Source organism: Marmota monax, unplaced genomic scaffold (genome assembly GCF_021218885.2).
Source record: "Marmota monax isolate L192 unplaced genomic scaffold, Marmota_monax_Labrador192_F-V1.1 WCK01_AAM20220418_F8-fsc00012, whole genome shotgun sequence".
Taxonomy (NCBI): Eukaryota; Metazoa; Chordata; class Mammalia; order Rodentia; family Sciuridae; genus Marmota; species Marmota monax.
The window spans coordinates 7,259,072-7,279,305 of NW_026695227.1; the positions used below are offsets into that span (position 1 = coordinate 7,259,072).

At 34.7% G+C, this 20,234-nt stretch overlaps 1 long non-coding RNA gene across 1 annotated transcript in view; it reads right to left on the reverse strand.

Moving 5' to 3' along the window:
- The window catches only part of LOC131423862 (uncharacterized), a 52,973-nt gene that overhangs the window by 21,979 nt on the left and 10,760 nt on the right, over positions 1 to 20,234 (reverse strand). Inside the window, exons 3-4 of the long non-coding RNA XR_009225960.1 lie at positions 17,801 to 17,994; positions 7,818 to 7,933 (exon numbers count right to left, since the gene is read on the reverse strand). This is a non-coding gene — a long non-coding RNA (uncharacterized LOC131423862). The remainder of the gene's footprint in view (positions 1 to 7,817; positions 7,934 to 17,800; positions 17,995 to 20,234) is intronic.

A 20,234-nucleotide genomic window follows, 5' to 3' on the forward strand; every position in this document is an offset into this window, starting at 1 on the left:
TTTTCTTTGCTGTTCACATTTTAATGTCAGCTCAAAAAACCATGTATTACAGAAAAAACTAATTGTCAGAAAAAATAATGTAGTACAGAACAATTTTACCACCATAAAACCTTTTATTTTTTTAAGAAAGAAAATTAAATATTTTAGTTTTTAGTTAAACATTAGTTATTTTTAAAAAAGGAAGTTCTAGCCAGGTGTGGTGGTGCAGGCCTTCCAGTGACTCAGGAGGCTGAGGCACGAGGAGAATGGCTGTCTCAGCAATTTAGCAAGGCCCTAAACAACTTAGCAAAACCTTCTCTCTCTCTCTCTCTCTCTCTCTCTCTCTCTCTCTCACACACACACACACACACACACACATACACACACACAAGCATGCATGCACACAAAAGTTCAGGATCTCAAAGAATCCATTTAGGGTTATAGAATTCTGCTACTAGTATTATTACATCAATATGGTTCTATGAAGCTTCTCAATTAAACAGCACAGTTTCTGTCTTTTATCTGTCAGCATAGAAATACTATTGGTAGCCAGGGGCGGTGGCACATGCCTGTAATCTGAAGACCAAGGCAGGAGGATCAAGAATTCAAAGTCAGCCTCAGCAACTCAGCAAAGCCCTAAACAACTCAGCAAGGCCATAAGCAACACAGCAAGACCCTGTCTCTAAATAAAACATTTTTTTTTTAAAAATAAGGGCACTAGTTGTGGCTCAGTGGTTAAGCGCTCCTGGGTTCAATCCCCAGTACTAAAAAAATACAATAAATATATTTTTAAAAATAGTTATTGGTTCTCTTTCTAACATTGCTTACTTCATACTTTGAGACTGCAAAGTCACAGGGTTGTATGCTGTAAAAAGTACTGTGCAGACCTACCAACTCTTCTAAGTACAACTAGTCTATAACAAATATATTTGCAACAAATGAACCTGGAAATGTCCCCCAAGCCCATCTGTACCCTAGATCTTGGATGATCAGACCTGACCTTATTATAAAGAAGGAAAGCCATCTTGACATAATCCTATTCCATTCCTCTTAACCAAGACAAATTTTAATTCTAAAATAAATCCAGAGTAGGCAGAAGCCTATTATCATCCAGAATCATCACAAAAGAACTCATCAAAGCCTAGGGGGAAGTATTCAAAGCAAGTCTTAAAACAATACCTCTTTAGTGATTCATTTAAATGGATTCTTGTGATTGAAAATACAGTAACTTCTAGAGAAAAAGAAGAGGATGAATGAAGTAACTCGCTCAAGTGTGAAGTCAAGTAGTATGGCTCTAGAGTATCTCTAGTCTTCTGGAAAAAAAAAAAAGGCAACAAGGTTTCCACCTTTGCTGAAGTCTGAAAAGTAGAAGGCCCACTTGCATCCCACGATATTTCAATAGTTCTTCTGAAGAACTAGTACTGCCTGCTCCTCTAACTCATCCCAAAACTGGTCTGAGAGTGGTCACCACATCCTGCCTTTCTTGTCACCATTGATTAAGGAGGTGTGTCCTGTCTGAAAACTAAAGTATAAATTTCTGCACATGCTTTCTTTGTTCTCTCAAATGTGTCTCTCTACTTATAATGCAAATTAAGCTCTATAATGGTAAGGCAGGGATGTGTTTTCCAGGTTTTTTGTTTTGTTTTGTTTTGTTTCTTGGCATTTCCCACCATGATGAGCAAAGAGGAGTCATTTTATTTTATTTATTTATTTAGGTACTGGGGATTGAACCCAGGGCACTTTACCACTGAGCTACATCTCCAGCCCTTTGATTTTTTATTTTGCAGCAGGATCTCACTAAGCTGCTTAGGGCCTTGTTAAATTGCTGAGGCTGTCCTTGAACTTGTGATCCTCCTTTCTCAGCATCCTGAGTCACTGGGATTACAGGTGTGCACCACTCCACCTGGCTTTATTTATTTATTTATTTTTGACACTGTTTTGCCCACTGAGCAACTAGAGCTCCTGGCACAAGCAATCCTCCCTCCCCAGTCTCCCAAGTAGCCAAGACTATAGGCATGTATAACTTTACAAGGATCTATCATTTTCATTAATGTAGACTTGAAATTATTCTCTTTGTATGTCTATGTATTTTTTGTAAATGTTCCTATACAATATTAAAGGTGTGTCACATTTATTGGAGAGGTAATAGATTTTAATACTGATAGTTTCCTCTCTTTATCATCTAAGTTGCTCTGGAATTGGCTGACATTATCTTCTTACTTTATGGTCAGATACTAGTTAATCAGTGCAACATAAGAATTAATTTCTTAAATGAATTGCATAACAACTTTTCTAGTCTTTCTGGATCACCCTTCTCTTTAAAATGAAGGATCAGAGATTCTATCCAAAGGAATTCAGGGAGTATGGCCCCTTCCCCAGATTTTATGAAGACACTCAGTAAATTCTCACATGTTTCACGAATCCATCCTGAGTGTTTTGGGTCAACTCCTTCTGGGCTGTTGCTGTAGATTTCTCCACTGATGACAATGGCTGAAGCTCTCTGGGCTCCTTGGTCTTCCAAAGTGTACCTAATGAACTTTATAAAAGCATAGAAGTGGATTTCCCTCATCTTGAATTCAGAAAATGCTTGCAAACCAATGTTTTAGTATACTTTACTAAGGTTTGAAGAAGTTGTAAAGGATTATAATAAAGAAAAGAAAAACATGAATGTTGATTAAGTTGCTCACCCTAGAACCTCGAGGAACATGCCTTTCCACAGGAAATTTCTTGATAGACTCTTTCTTCGGACCTTGGTCTGTTAGCAGGTTCACAGAATTCCCTTCATCTTTAGACCAAAGTTTCTCTTTTTTCATCTCTTTTCCTTCACAAGTACCATATTTCCAACCCCTATCTCAAGCTCAGCTAGAGAAAGCAGAGCCAAGCCATATAATTAAAATCTCCTGATAAACCTGGCGTCTCCAGAAGACGCAATAAACTTAGGGATCTATTTTTGGATGACTTTACCAATGGCTTCTTTCAGGGTAATGATGAGTACTTAATTTACAAGTATCCAACTTAAAAATGTTATTTACTTAATGTATAGTATTTGACTCATGAAATATGAATCCTACTGAAACAAAGGAGGATGGTAACCTAAGACAAATTTCACCTTTCACCTTTTATAAAGAAGTTGCAAGTAAGATAGGTGCACTTCAACAGATGAATGGATAAGGAAAATGTAGTATATATACACAGTGGAATATCAGCCATACAGAAGAATGAAATTATTGCATTTGCCAGGAAATGGAACTGGAGACTATCATACTAAGTGAAATAAGCCAATCCCAAAAAACCAAAGGCCAAATGTTCTCTCTGATATGCAGATGCTAATACATAGTAAGGGGTTGGGGGACAGAAAAAGAGAAGTTCATTGGATTAGACAAAGGGGAATGAAGGGAAGGGAGGAGGGATAGGAATAGGAAAGAGTGCAATGAATTGGACATAACTTTCCTATGCTTATGTATGAATACACAATCAGTATAACTCCAAATTAAAAAAATTTTAAAAAAGTTGTTGCAGATAAGAATGCTTGGTGGTGTAGAATACTTTATTTCTTTTTCCAACCACTATGAATTTAGAATTAAATTGGGCATGGTGGTGCAGACCTGTAATACCAGCTAGTAGGGTGGTTAAGTCAGGATGACTACAAATTCAAGGCCAGCTTGGGCAAATTAACAAGACTCTACCTCAATACAAACATTTTTTTAAAAAGGGCTGGGGATATAACTTAGTAGTAGAGCACCCCTGGGTTTAATTCTCAGTACCACCATAATAATAATAATAACCTAGAAGTCTCAAGATCTATAATCCTAGGTTACCTCATAATAGTATTATTAACCTTTTTTTTGTTTGTTTGTTTTAAACACAGCTATTAGGGGTTGGGATTGTAGCTCAGTGACAGAACACTCACCTAGCAGGTGCTGGGTTCGATCTCAGCACCACCTAAAAGTAAATAAATAAAATAAAGGTGTTGTGTCCAACTACAACTAAAAAAATATTAAAATAACTAAAATAAAGTTTTTTTTTAAAACACAGCTATTTCTATATGGTTTTTCCCTTTTGTCATCCAAAGAGTATTAGAGATTTGTTTTTCTCCATTTTCTTATATTCAAGCATTGTCCTATCACAGTGAAGCTTACTGGATAATTCCTAAGAGTCTTCATGTTTATAATCTTAGAGCACTAAACTACTGTTAGGTTTGGGTCTTCCCTTGTTTTGAAACTTAGTAAGGGACTGGCTTATGAACTACTTCATAAGTAACTTTCAGAAAAACACTTATTAGTGAAGGGAATGAGGTGTGCAGCATGTTGCTGTCAAAGAGTTACTGAAAAACATCTGTGAGCCACTACTTTAAGAAAAGCTTGTACTTGTTCACCCATTGAACTTTGTCCTTTCATGACGAGGTGTGGCAGGTTTAGTCAGAGAGAAAGAAGGCTCCTAGAAGCTTCTCTATCCTTATTTTGAATTTTGGTTGTTCCCACAATACATAGATATTTAATTATTTGTTCTACTTTCTTTGTGAACTGCAAATACTCTAATATTGAGAACTAAACCAATTCAGTAAAAGGTGAAGGAGGAGAGGAGATTTTAAAATTTATGCACATACTAATTCCTTGAAATGTTGCTAAATGAGGGGAAAAAAAGGTTCAAATTCGTCTCAATGTGCTTATAAGTTAACAATTAACATGCATACATTATGACAAAACCTGATTGCTTAAAATACATTTAAAATATTAGCATTAGTGTGAAAAGGAAACAGATTTTTAATGGCAAAGTTTATTTCTTTTTTTTTTAGCTAAAAAGTAACAATTGGAAACATAATTTGAGAAAATGCCGTTTATTTTAGATGCATCTATCTAAAACAAATCTTACTGTTCTACTTTACCTACCAAAAATGTAATTATGCAAATGCTATATATGCATGTTGCTAAGTACTTAAAATTATATTTGAACTTCTGATGAATACTCAGGGATATCAAAGACATGTCTGAACAGGTAAATCACATAATTAAATGACATACATGTCCTGTGTATTGCAATCTTTTAAAGCTCTAGCTATGACTACTCTCTATTGCACAATTTTTTTAGAACAGTAATTTTTTTTTACACAAATATGATAAGGATACAAAAGACTTATTTTTCTCTTCTAGCCACTGAAGTTTTGAGAATGTTAATGAGAACCTCATTTCTTACCACATCCCTCCCCCAACCCCCTTGGCTGTATTGCCCAATAGAGACCAGATTTTCCAAATATTGTGTTTTGAGTTGGTTTTGTAACAATCCATAAGTCAGTCATTAGGGATCCCATTCATGTTGCAAGGTTTATCTTAATAGTATTTTGAAGTGAGCCTACTTAAGTGAGTATATATATATGTGTGTGTGTGTATATATATATATATATATATATATATATATATATACTTAAAATTGTTATATCCAAAGAATACTACCATACTTCAATAGCTTGGTTTTCTTTGCATGCTCCACAGCCTCCGTTTAAGTAATTACCCATCACTGTCCTCCAAGTCCATTTGGGGTCAGCAAGTTATACTTTATGAAAAAAGTATGTGAGAAAAAAATAAATAAAAAACTTTAATTACTTTCTATGGAAGGCTTTTATTTTCCAGCTTCAAATGGGACCAAAAATGATCTCAGATATAATTTTATAAAACCTCAGTATGGGAGGCAAAATAAATATATTTATGCAATTACTAAGTCTATGGTGTGGTAAACAAACATGAGGGTAGAGTTTTTAGGTTACTGTGCCATTAATCTAATGTTCTGCCTTTGTTTTCAGTAAATAGACATCTTTGTAGAGTGTCAAAATGTCCCTTTTACTATAATGTAAGATTTTTTTTAAAGGTTATGTCTCTTTCTCTCTATACAGATTTTATTTTAATAAATGAATTAATATTTACAATCCCAAACTCAATTTAGTGAAATTTTACATAAAAAGTTGAGAAGAAAAGATTTGACTGATACATGACTGTGATTTCTTATGAAGTAGAAACAATTAAAAAAAAAAACATACTATATTGATTTTAACTAAGGCAAGACAGTTGAGGTAGGGTCTGACCATTGCAATTGCCATTGGATCATAAAAAGATTTTTTTTTTCAGTCTATCCATCAGCTCCCTCATTTCCAGGTTAATTCCCAGATTTTTTCCCAAAATGATTTCTCAGGGCTACACATCCCCTGCTTTGAGACAGGATGCTGTGGCTCCCATAATGTGAAGTCTAATCTCTAGGGTGGCCAGACCTCAGCTGAGGGCAAATCATTCTTAGAATCATTGTTCTGTTCCCATGACCTGGACCTGATTAAACAAATTACAGTGGCAAGCCCAGAAGTATTCCTCCAACCAGTTAGGCAGAAACTTGGGACATAAGCAAGAAACAAGTCACCAAGGAAAGCAACAAAGTGCAGATAGATTTTCAGGACTAAGGAAAGAAAACTGATGCTATAAACAAAGGGCAGATTCCTATAAACCTGAATAGTGATGGTAAGCAATAATGTGGAACAAATAAAACATCATGAAATGATGAGTAATTAGAGACTCTGCAGTAACCATCTGAGCAAACCTGATAATATTAACTAGTTCAAATATTCTAACTACAAGATCTGTGATTCCAACAAAAGAAACAGAATAATAACTAGTGATTCAATTTCATATTAAAACCTGCCCCTTGATGCAACTTTATCCTTCCTAGGTTTTCTTTTTTTAACTCATTTTCTGTGTCTCTAGATGTAATTGGCCATAGTTCATCTTGTTTTAAAAATTCATCACCCCAAGATCAATCTCACGGTTAAAATAAGCAATCATTCCACAACTTGTAAACATAAATCTTGCCTGGAAATAGTCTGCTTGTTTTTCTTTTCTTTTTTCTTTCTTTCTTTCTTTCTTTTATTTTCTTTTCTTTTTCTTTTTTTTTTTTTTTGGTGAATCATTTCAAACATAACAGCACAGGCTTGAAATTCAACTCAGTTTTTTTAGACATGAATTCAGTTGACTTTAACATTTCAAATAATAAAAAAACACATTCATACAAAAAAGGATATAGATATTGCCTTATCACTATTCAAAATGTGTATTGACAAGTATTTCTCAAATAAGGCAAATGAAAAGTATTTGATTAAAACATATTATTCTAGGGTTGGGAATGTAGCTCAGTTGGTAGAGTGCTTGCCTTGCATGCACAAGGTCCTGGGTTCAACCCCCAGCACCACAAAAATAAATAATAATTATTTCTAATTATTATTTCTAATAATTATAATATTAATTAATCTGTTCAATGGCTAGTTGAGGAATTGTATCCATAGATAATTTCAAGGTCAAAATCCTTGTAATGTCATTTTTAGATGATTAAATGACTAACAACAGAAAGATATTGATCTACTTGAACATATAATAATTTAATCAAGCTGTAATCAATTTTTCCATTCAATAATCATTCATTGGGTACCTATGTATGCCATGCCCCCATTAAGATCTGGAAATCACTAGACAGGACCAATATGTTCCATACTCATTGCAAAAAGAAAGGCATTTTCAGCAGCAAAAAGGAAGGCATTTTCAGCAGTCAAGAAACCTTTGCTTTTCCGCAGGTTTCCCACCACTTGTGAAGAACAGTTGTTTCTCATTTTCCCTAAATGAAGATGCTTAAGATCATGGAGAAAAATGAAATCAGAAGAGAGTATATATACTGATACTAAAATTTCTATGTGATGCAAGAGATGAATGAACAGTAATGCTTTATGGAGATTATAACAAAATGAGAATAAGAGATGAGACAGTGGCACAAGCATGGACATTAAACAGGGAAAGCTTCAAAGATCTTACCTGTAACAATGCGGGTTAAAGATGTTAAAGGCCAAACCACAAGGGCTTTGATACCCATATTTTGTTGTTGTGATGGTAGGTTTCTTCCCAAGCTCAGTGTGCTTTTAAATTATGCACTAAAAAATAATAAGTAATAAGAATAATATTGTCTTTAAAGTTGGTACATATAGTGATAGTCACTTCAGGAGACTGTATTTTTATTTGAATAATTCTATCTTTATACCTTTAGCTGATAATAAATGTTAATATAGTAATGATATTTTTCTTGAATATACATATAATTTATTGGGCATCTTTTATTGGGCAACAATAAGAAGAATAATCTTATGTTTGTGAAATGTTTTATAGTTTATAAAACACTTTCACATACATTATCTCATTTGATTAATGTTCCTGGCAAGTGGCCAGAACAGGCATATTTATCCCTGTTTTATAGAAACCAAAACTAAAAGAGGTTATGAAACACTTAAGGCATCACCGCAAGTAGCAAGTAGAGCTAGGATTTAAACCTAAATCATGTGTCTTCAAGCCTAGGTCATGTAATTCAAGTTCAATTTCCTTCCCTCCATGCTCTGCTTCTTATAACATTATGACCCCAAGTGGATTGATGATACTGTGACTTGTAGCTATCAGTGCTATTGATGCTGATAATATAGATTATTTTATCCCATATTTAATTAGCATCATTTAAGTGATGGGTAATAAATAAAAAGTCACTAGGTGCCACTATGCATAAAGGAAAATGATTAAAATATTATATAAAGAATGTTGTGAATGGCCAAAAGAGAAGCAACAAAATAACTATAATGGAATGTTTACTGAAAGCCTAAGTTTATTATAAGATTTTGGACTGGCTTATTGGCACTTTCCCCTTTTCTGACATTAATTCCCAACTATGGGAGGCAGGGGGTTCCTGTGACTGCTTTACAAGTCCCAGCAAACACTGGATTTGATCAGGGCTGGACAGCAGCCCAAGATGGACTAATCAGATTTTTCCTTTTCACTTTTGATTAGGACAGAGAAGCTTGTAAATTATCTCTGGGTTATGGGTCAAGTGGACTCAGGAAATGAGGGCACTGGATTGGCCAGGTATTATTTTAGGGTTGCCAGAAAAAATACAAGCATTGTGTATTTTCATTTGCTAAATCTGGCAACTCAACATAATGTACCATATAAAAGTGGAGATAAGAAAGCAACTTTTCTGAAAAAAAGAATCAAGTTAAGAAAAATTAAAGACTATAATAAATATAGAGTGGGGGAAAGGAAGAGACTGAGGAAAAGGGAAAAACATCCCAAGTGTCACCTTGGTCATTGACAACTTTTCTTCTCTCCATTCCAATCCATTGGGACATCTGCGTCTGTATCTTGCTCTTGAGTTCTCTAAGATGCTGGGTTTTTTATATATATGAGATTCCTTTTTTTTTTCTTTTCCCTTTAGATAGCTTAGAGGAGATACTTTTCCTATGTCAAACATGTCCCAAGGCATGTATAGTATTGTCACAGTTTAAGAAAAGGTTTTTATTATTTCACAACATTTAAAGAATTCTTGGAGACTATGAGATATGTGAATAAAAAACTTGTTTCTTACATATCAAGGGTAGGAGAGCTTGCATCTCTGTAATACTATGAAATGTCTTCTAAAATTATGAAGGTCTCCTTGGTTTCCTGAGAGATATCAATTAATAAGTAACTCATGTGATATATTTCCCCAGGTGGTAAAGTGTTGTCCCCAAAGTAAAAGTTATCAACAGGATATCATTATATTGTGTGAATAAAGAACATGTAGCAACGAATCCCGCCATTGTTTACAACAATGATGCACCAATTTAAAAAAAAAATGTGGGAAAAAAATTATCAACAGGATAGTTAGTTCTGGCAATTTTGATTATGCGTATTCCTCCTCTTCATTTTAATTATCTCTTTTGCCTCTTTCCTTTCCCCTCTCCCTGTCCTCCCTCCTCCCTCTTCCAACCATCCTGCCTAAGCTCCTCCAGAGGAAAAAAAAGACAATCAAAAAAGTCACTAACACCCCAGTGTAATGGGTTGAAAGTGCTATTCACACTTAGAGCATTTGCATTTTAAAAGAAGACCTTGAGAGAGAAAGCCAACAAAACGCTTCAGGGCTCACTATAAATAACAACCTTATATACTATTGAGTTCATATTAAATTAATATTAGATAATGGAGTCAGATTATCATGTTAAATGTTCCAGAAAAACATTTTGGTCTGGTTTAAGTGAACCAAACTGGGATTGGGGCTAGGGCTAAAGGTGACTTTCTGGAGTGAATTTGGGAAAGTACCTTTTGGTAATTAAACTAGAGACAGTTGTCAAGTTAGCACCAGTTTAATTCCCAGAAGATCAAAGAAACAGAGCTGATAGTGGGCCTAAAGAGGGGCAGCAGATGATATGAAACATGGGAAACACACACTTGGCAGTACATTTCTAGTGTTAGTTGTAAGGAGAGGCCAAGTAAGAGGCACTGCCATCATGAGGTTCTTAAACCTACATGGAATATGGATGGCTAGACATCTTAATTTTACCTATAAGTTGTTAAATTGTTCTTTTGTCCAAAAACATCTGCCTCCTGCCTGAAATTTTACTAATTGAAGGTTTATTTTATTTTTTTGGTACTAGGATTGAACCCAGGGGTGCTCTACTACTGAGTTGCAGTCTTACCTGCCCGCTCCCCTGCCCCTGCTTTTTTTTTTTTTTTTTTTTTTTGAGACAAGTTTTCTCAAAATTGACCAGGTTGGCCACAAACTTATGGTCCTCCTGCCTCAGCTTCACAAATTGCTGGGATTACACCACCATGCCCAGCAAATGCTCTTTTTATTAATAAACAATTTCCTTTTAGAGTTTAGAGGGTTTTTTTTGTTTTGTTTTGTTTTGTTGTTGTTGTTGTTTTGCTTGTTTGTTTTTTGGTACTGGGGATTGAAACCAAGGGTGTTTTACCACTGAGCTGCTTCTACAGACTTTTTTATATTTTGAGACAGGGTTTCACTAAATTGCTTAGGGCCTTGCTAAATTGCTGAGGCTGGTCTCAAACTTTTTTTTTAATAATTTATTCATGATTCAGTGTTTACATTTTTTTTTTTTTTTTTTGTACAGGGATTGAATTCAGGGGCACTCAACCACTGAGCCACATCCTCAGCCCAATTTTTGTATTTTATTAAAGACAGGGTCTCACTAAGTTACTTAGTGCCTCCCTGTTGCTGAGCCTGGTTTTGAACTCACGATCAACCTGTTTCAGTCTCTCAAGCTGCTGGGATTAGAGGTGTGCACCACCACACACACAGCTCTTTTTCGAATTTTAAGAGGATGATCAGTGATTTATAATTTGACATGAACTATGAAGAAACCAATCAGTTATTAGCCATATCTGAAAATGTGGAAATATTCTCATAGAGAGGAAGAAAAATTAATTTTGGAATAGGGATACTTTAGAGTGTACACTTTGGACTATGCAGCTCCATTATGACAAGAAGGCAGTCTTGATAACTGTATCTGAAGCATTGGAATGATGAGGCAAGAATTAGAAGATAAGCACACAAAGATTCTTTAAAATCAAATTTTTTCATTTAAATTTTAATCTCCAGTTCATCCTTCCCAGTTTGCATGTACTGTATATTTTTCTTTCATGCAAACTGCATCCTTTCCTCCAGGTGAGTGAAGACCCACCTGAGGATGCACAGCTCAGTGAGGAGAGACCATATATATTCCAGTCTCCCTCTCTCCCCACTCCATTTTCTTAGCTGGGAATCACTGTGCTCAATTTATACAACCATATGTACAGCAATCCCTATATGCTCTTTCTGCCCATCTCATACACACACATCTACTTGGTATTTGATGACATGTAGACTCATTTAGCAAGACACAGCTCAAGAAGTACTTGCATTGTGATTTTCACAGGAGAGGCCTCCCTTCCTCTGTATTATACTAACACTAGAGGCACCACAGAATAGTGACCAATAGTACCAACTCTGGAGTCGAAGTTCAGAATCCAGCTCTGCCATTTATTAAATAACTATAGATCTCTTCCTTTATCTATGAATGGGGTAATGTATGTAACTACCTCTTCGGTTTGTTATGGTTATAGAGCAAATTAATACATTCAATTAACTTAGAACAATGTTTGGTACATTATGAGTGTTCAAGATATTTAGAATCATTATAACTCAGCTGATGCTGATAGTATTGTCACTCTCCCAACACATTTTTGTTAAGCTTGTATGTGGGTAGTTTTTCTAATCTGGCAAAAGAATTGTTCATTTTGTATCTATAGTGCCTGTTTTTAAAAAAAATTACAGGGCACTAGAAGGTGCTTAATATGTTTTTGATGAATTAATGAGTAAACCTCCTGCAAATGGAAGAAACCTAGAAGGGCAGAGAGGAATCCCAAAGAACAGTGTATCTCTTGTTTTTGTCTTAGAGAGACCACATCCACCTAAATGAAAAATAGAGATGGTCCTGTAGTATGAACTGTGATTTTGGCAGAGAAAGCAATCTCTCCATTACTGGAGAGCAAAGGAGAAATGGGCTCTTGGACAGTGGGTAAAGAAAAGATGTTCCTTCATACCTAGACCTGACCAACCCCCACTGAGATCAAATGAAGTGAGATGGATCCAGTGCCAAGGGTGAAGTCTTTGACTAGATAGACTAGGGAAATGATAAATAGTAAACAGAAGGAATTTCAGTTTATTCATGTCTAGATATAGAATGCTCACGGGGACACTGAAAGGCACCTAACACAGTGCTTGGCCCAGTGTTGGTACTCAACAAATAAATCTTTGATTGACTCATAATGACAGAACAAAATAATGAACAAACAAGTGAATCAATCAATAAATCAATCAATTGTGGAGACTAACTCTCAAATTACATCATGAAGAAGACTGGTTAGCTGTGTTTTCCAAACTATGTACCAGGGAAATGGTAAACGATTTATAGTCATTTATACATGATAAAAGCTGCATATTATACAACTGAGATTGATTTTTAATTATCCTTTAAGGACTGTTTAACTTTGTTTAGTTAACAGCATGGAACATTCTTCCACTACAGAGTATTAACTAGTCTGGCCCGGCTTGTTCAGAAATTGGAAGTACTGAATAATCTCAAACTTTGAAAAACATATAAATGTAAAATTGAGTTATATGATTAGAAAGATTAAAAATCATGCACATTCAAAAACAAGAGTCACTTCTAGTATGAGTTTATGGAATTTTTTCAGAATATATGTGCTGGTTAAATACTGTTAGTGTTTTTTATTTTTAATTATATTTTATCAAGATATTATATATAGGGGCTGGGGATGTGGCTCAAGTGGTAGCGCGCTCGCCTGGCATGCGTGCGGCCCAGGTTCAATCCTCAGCACCACATACAAACAAAGATGTTGTGTCTGCCGAAAACTAAAAATGTAAATAAAATATTTAAAAAAATATATTGTATATATAATTGACTAATTCAACCATTTTTAATGGGCAATTCAGCGACATTACATACATTTGCCATGTTGTGTAACCATTCTTTCTATTTCCAGTTCTTAACATCTGAAACAGAATTCTTCACCCATTAAACATATCTCCATGTTGTTCTCTTCCTGCAGTTCTTGGTAACCTTGGTAATCTGTGTGTGTGTGTGTGTGTGTGTGTGTGTGTTTCTGGGAATTGAACCCAAGGCCTCATGCATACTAGTCAAACACTATACTACTGAACTATACTATATCCCCAGTCCTATATTTTCTGTCTAAGAATTTGCCTATCTCAGGAACCTCATATAAGTGGAATCATATAATGTTTTTCCTTTTGTCTCTGACTTATTTCACTTAGCATTGCATTTTTAACATTCACTCACATAGCATATATAAGAATTCCATTCCTTTTTTAAGACTAAATGATATTTCATTTTATGTATGCTCCACTTTTTATATGTCCTTCCATCAACTAATATCTGGGTTGTTGTTTCCCTCCTGGCTATCACAAATAATGCTACAAGCAACACTGATATATAATGTTTGGGTGTCTGCATTCCATTCCTTTAGATATACACCTAGAAGTGGAATTGCTGGCACATGTGATAATTCTATGTTCAACTTTTTGAGGAAACAGTATTTTCACTTTTTTTATGTGAATTTTTTTTTGAACTACTAAGGATTGAACCTAGGGGTGCTCTTCCACTGAACTATACCCCCAGATCTTTTTATTTCTCATTTTAAAGGAGGCAGGGTTTCACTAAGTTACCAAAACTGGTCTTGAACTTGTGACGCTTCTGTCTCGGCCTCCCAAGTAGCTGGGATTACAGGCACATACCACAGCACCTGACCAATGACAAAATATTTTCTGAATTGCTAAATTTTAAAAATCTGAATTTTGCTATGCTACGCAGGAGTTAATACTATTGGTATGCAAAATTTAACACAAATTTTAGCTGAATAACCATTTTATAGGTAAAAAGTAGATTCTCTATAGTATTTAGGCCTAAAGAACATTCTTGGGATGTGGCAAGAGAATTTTACCATAACCATGTAGTATTCCATGCAGAAGATAACAAAGATAGTGAAAACACTTTCTCTTGCTTCCTTTCCTCCCAACTTCAAACGTGAGTCAACGCAAATTGTTTCCCAGTGTCCTTTCTCAAGATAGCATGCTATCATAAGAGTCAAGTACCTTAATGTCTCCTTTCTTTTTCCTTTTAATGACTATTCCTTTATTCTTACCAAACCAGGATAAAGCAAAGTTAATTATGTCCTTGAATATTTATATCTTCAATGTCTCATTTTCTCACTTTCTTGTTGTTATAGTCTATGCTTACATAATTAGCTAACATTGCCACATAGGCCTAGTATATGCTAAAAATCTTACCAGTACTTCTCAATTCTGCAGCTCTTTGGATTAATAATGAAATCTGTAATAAATACAAAATTCTGGAATTCTTCCTATGATTGGGTAGATTTTATCCCACTATAGTACCCTTTTTTTATATTCCTCCACTTCGTGAGCATTACTTATCCTTGAAAAAAAATGCTTCCTTGGCTTAATTTTCTTTTCTCTTTTTCTTGCAGTGCTGGGATTGAATCTAGGGGCCTTATATGTACCAGGCAAGGGTTCTACCACTGAGCTATACCCTAATCTCTCCTGTTTAATTTTATTAAGTTAAAAAATAACATTAATTTTAGTCGGTATTCATTAAGCTGTAACTCCCCACACAAAAAATAAAAACCAACAAATTTCAAGGCAAATTTCCTTTCTTTTATATTCTCTAGATCTATATTTCAAAAACATTCTTGGAAATATGAGGTACAGAGCAGGTGTGGTGCCCAGGAATAAATAATCCATGTATGTGTACATTTTTTTTTCTTAATCAATGAACAATAAAGTTTAAAAACTGTCAATTAAATTATCAAATTTTAAAAAATGTTGAGGTCCACTAGTGCCAAACATTAAATGGTATTTATAGGCAGAAAGCAAAATCAAAAGGATAGTGGAACAGAAATTGGGATTTAAGAGTAAAGGATGGCCAGGTCTAGCTGGGATTGTGGCTCAGTAGTAGAGCACTTGCCTTACATGTGTGAGACACTGGGTTCAATCTTCAGCACCACATAAAAAAAAACAAAATGAAGTTAAGGAAGGAAGGAAGGAAGGAAGGAAGGAAGGAAGGAAGGAAGGAAGGAAGGAAGAGTGGGCCAGGTCCGGTGCAATATCTCTTTTGTGGTTTGTCTAAATCCTTTCTAATAGTGTGCTGTGTTCAGTATTGCTCAAAAGGAATTGTCATTTGTAGTCCTTAAAAGTTTTTTTGTTACTCTGGAATTTCGTTATAAGTTTTTCCTCAGAGATAATTAATACTAACTGTTCTTTTCATTCTTCTAGATATTTTTCCTCGCATATTATTTTCCATATAAATTGGGATTTTAAAATGGCACCTCTTGTGCCATTTTAAGAGGACAGGTGATATAGGTGATAAGGGGTCAGGTCATTCCACATGTCAAGGCCCAAAGTAAACGAGAGAGAGAGAGAGAGAGAGAGAGAGAGAGAGAGAGAGAGAGAGAGAGAGAGAGAGAACAGGAAGCATATAATATATGCCTATAATATAATAAGCATATAATATAATCCATGTCTAAAACCCTAAAGGAGGGTAGTTACTACATGAGTTGACTTTTGGCCACTGTATTTGCTATTTAGAGTCACCATTCACCAAATATTTTTTTCAAATAATAGAATGTAGAATAGAATGATAGAATGCATAGAAAGGAAAATTAGGACTAAGCCTGAGTACTAATAGGTGCTAATATGCCAGACCCTATCCATAAAAATACATCAGAAAAGTGGTTCATTCAGAACCTCACTCAGTAACACATTTTTGTCTTTGTAATTGTATAGATAAAAGGCAATTTTATAATCATTACATTTTGTGAACCCCCTCTCCCCCCGCACACAAATAGTCTGATGCCTTTTTTTTTTCAATTTGGGATGGATATTTTTTTGGGGGGGATAACTGGGGATTGAACTCAGGAGCACCCAACCACTGAGCCACAACCCCAGCCCTATTTCATAGTTTATTTAGAGACAGAGTCTCACTAAGTTGCTCAGCACCTCGCAGATGAATTTTTCAAACAGCATCTACTCTGTAATATACCCACTCCTGCCTGTATCATGCACAATTATATCAAATAATCATAATGTAGTTACAGAATCTTGGTGTTCTGATTCTAAATAGGTCTTTCTTTGTTATAACTTAGTTAATATCCAGCTTTTCACAAATTAAAAGAATCTATCTCTGCATTTGGTAATCTTAGATTGCCCAACTATATTACAGAGACAATTAATACTTTAGTTGAGAGATTGGACTATATAACTTATGAGTTCTTTCAGTGATAAGGAAATATTTCAGTTCATCCAAATTTATGATTGATAATTAGTTAAGTCTAATTATCAATGATCTTTTATCTATGTAACTTAAGCATCAATTTTGCCAATGGTAAAATGTAGAATAGCTGCCCTTTGTCTCTAGGTATTTAAGAAAACATAATTTTCACAGTTTAATACAGAGAGAACTTAACATTTTGTTTTATAAAACAAATATTAAATGTTAAATTTATATTTAGCATTAAATTGTTTAATATTAAATTTAACAAAAGTTAAATAAATATTGCAAACTACATTAACCACAAAGAAAAAAAATAGTTTCAAAAAGTTTATCCCTGCTAATATTAGGGGTATGTGTCCTTTGCTGCTTTCCTTGTTACAAACATTTTCTAGCATCAAAAACATAAAAAGAAAGTATTGTGTTATAATACAATTTCACACCTTGCTTTTAGACTTATTATATATTCTAAACATTTTCCCATGTTAATAGTCTTATACAACCATATTTTTAATTTTTATATATGTTTAACACCATAGGTAAACTAAAGAGTGCTTAACAAAACCCACATTCTTGGATCTTTATGAGAAAAAAAAAGTCACTGTGAAGAATAACTCTGCACATATAACTTTGCCCCCACTTCTTATTATTCCCTTAGGATAAATTCCAAGAAGTCTTATTTCTGGGTCAAAGGCATACTCATTTTAAGAATGTTTGTTTCATACATCACATTGCCCTCCAGAAAATTATCTATTAAACTCTCAGTGGTAGTATGTCAGAGTTTTATCATCCCCTGAATCTTTATATAAGTAGTGTTTCCGCCCCCCTATAGTTTTTTCTGTGTACCCAGAATTTAAGTAGTGCTTAATGAATGTGTCTTTTGTGTCATGGATTCCTAATACACTGCCTGCCACAAAGTCAGTATTCAAGAAACATTAATTAAAGAATAAATGAATAAATATGTACTCTTCTAAGGTAAATATGAAGTGAATATGGAGAAATAATAGAATGTAGAGAGAAGGGAGGAAAAAAGAAAAAAATAATAAACAAGGAGTCAGGAGGCTAGCTTTGCACCTAATCACTTTTACCACATCCAGCAAATAATTTAACCAGTCTTACCTCTTGGAACTGGCTTCATGGATGTGCAACCTGTGTAGTCACATAGGCCCTGTGTGCAGAGGTACTCTGTAACTGATTTAATGCTCTGCTGTTACCAACTTGAAATGCATAATGATTTTTGAGGAAGGGACCAACATTTCACATTGCACTGCATCCTGAAAATTATGTAGCTGATTCTGCCTTTACTTTTTCATCTATAAATAAAGATACAAAAATGAGGTTATTTCAGGCTATAATAATTCTAATTCTGTGAGTTTTTTTTTCCTGAATACTACACACGAGGCTACAATTTAGATACATAAATATCTTGGAACAATTTTGAAATGAATTCTAATTGCTTGATGAAGTTCCTTCATTCCCTTGAAACACTCATTCCTTTCATCTAACCCATCTCCATCAGTGGTGTCCTTCAGCCTATTCCTCCTAATTCTGCTTCATAATTGCACAGGATTACACTTACTCCTGGAGCTCTACACCATTAACCTTGACTTGTGAAGGACTGGAAAAAAGAAAGTTCTTTCTGATGGCAAATTCTTCAGGTCTGAAAGGAGAATTCTCCAATATAGTTTCTAGGAAGGCATTGAGCAGCAAAAAAAAAGAAAGACTTTGAAAAATCATTTTGAGCTTCTAAGCATTTACTCAATAGATAATTAGAATCTTGGTTTAGTATGAGTTTTTCCTCTTTCTTTTTTTCCTTTTCTTAAATTGTTTTTAAAACAAGTCATCTCTGTCTCTAAATTAAGCATAATTTCATGGAGGACAATTCTCATATACAGAAGAGAAAAAATGCCACTCAGGTTTACCTATTTTTGAGTAATCATTATAAAAATAAGTGATGGACATTAGAGGACAAAACACAGCAAGCTGCCCAAAGACGAGAACAGCATGTAAATTACTGTTAATCTAAATTACCTTTCCTTCTTTTCTACTCTAGAAAAATGCCATCTCTATTTTAAAACATTTATATCTGAGCAGTTCAAGCTATTTCAAGATATTAAAGCTTAGGTTTTTGAGTCTAATGCACTTTTCTACATTTCAAAATGTTTAATAAAAAGGCATTGCCATGTAATGTACTGAAACAATCTGGAAAAATTTTTTTAAATGTTTTTAAAAATGTTTATTTAGACTTCATTACATCTGTAGAACAAACTATATGCTAGACATCTTCTTGACAATGTTCTTACCCTTAATAATTATTATTGGTAGTGTTTTTCTGAAGAGTATGTGTTTGGGAGAATTTCAATAATATTGGCATTGTTTCTCTTCTGTTTCTTTTCCTGAGATCTGGGCAGAAAGAACATAACCACAACATATGTCCCTTGGTGCACAGTTGGCAAAGGTATTTATTAAGTTTTCTGTCAATTCTGCTTTCTGTTTGTAATAATATGAAAATATATCAACAACATGTAGTCTATAAAGACACTAAGGAGGGGTAAGTAAAGATAGTAACTAATTTTTTATTATTACAGTTCAAGTTAAGATATCAAAGAAGTTAATAGTCTAATTACCAGAATGAGTTAAAGCCGCTTCTGAGAGGGTTTGCCTGTCTCTTAGGAAAGAACGAGGTAGGCAATGAGAAAATCTGGGTCATCTAAGAGATTAATCAGGAGTTACTGGGGTATATGGTCAATTTTATGCATGTGATTTTGAATGTAGGTGCGAAGGAATTCATATATTCATTCAGGAAAAAAATATTGAGCACCTGACATGTTCTAGGCGTTATATTAAGAGCTGGTGAACAAAATAAAAAATACACCAGATAAGATTAGGTTCAACTGAGAGTAGCAAACACCCTCCAAATAGCATTGGCTTAATCAAGATAGAATTTATTTTCTCTTTTGAAAGTCTCAAGGAAAAGTTCAGAGTTGTGTTGGTTCAGCTGCCTGAAGTTCTTAGGATCCTAGGCTGTATCCAGGTACCTGCTCTACCTTCCTTAGGACCCTTGTCTTCATCATCCAAGATGGAGCTATAGTCTTCCAACCACTTTCCAAGCAGCAGGTAGAGGAAGGAAAGAAGAAGGATCAAATATCTGTCAACCATCTTTTAAGGAAATTTTCCATAACCTGCCAAACATTTCTGTGTTCTTGTTTACTGGAACCCCATCTCAGGGTTTACAACTACGTAGAGGGATTCTCAGAAATATGTCTTTATTTCACACATCAGTGTGGTCAACTCAAAATCAAAAGGTATCTCATAGGGAAGAAGCGATGTGGGGGTCAATCATTAGCCATTTCTATCAGGCATGCCTTCAGACTTCTTATATCTAATACCCTAACAGAAGACAAAGGAGGGAGGCTGAGTTAGCTCAAAGTGTAATTTACCAATTTAAATGCCTGTAAGGGGAATATTAATTAACAATACAACTCAGGTGCCACTTTCTCTAGGAAGGCTTCCCTAACCACATCTCACCACAGTTGCAAGCTGGATGTCCTTT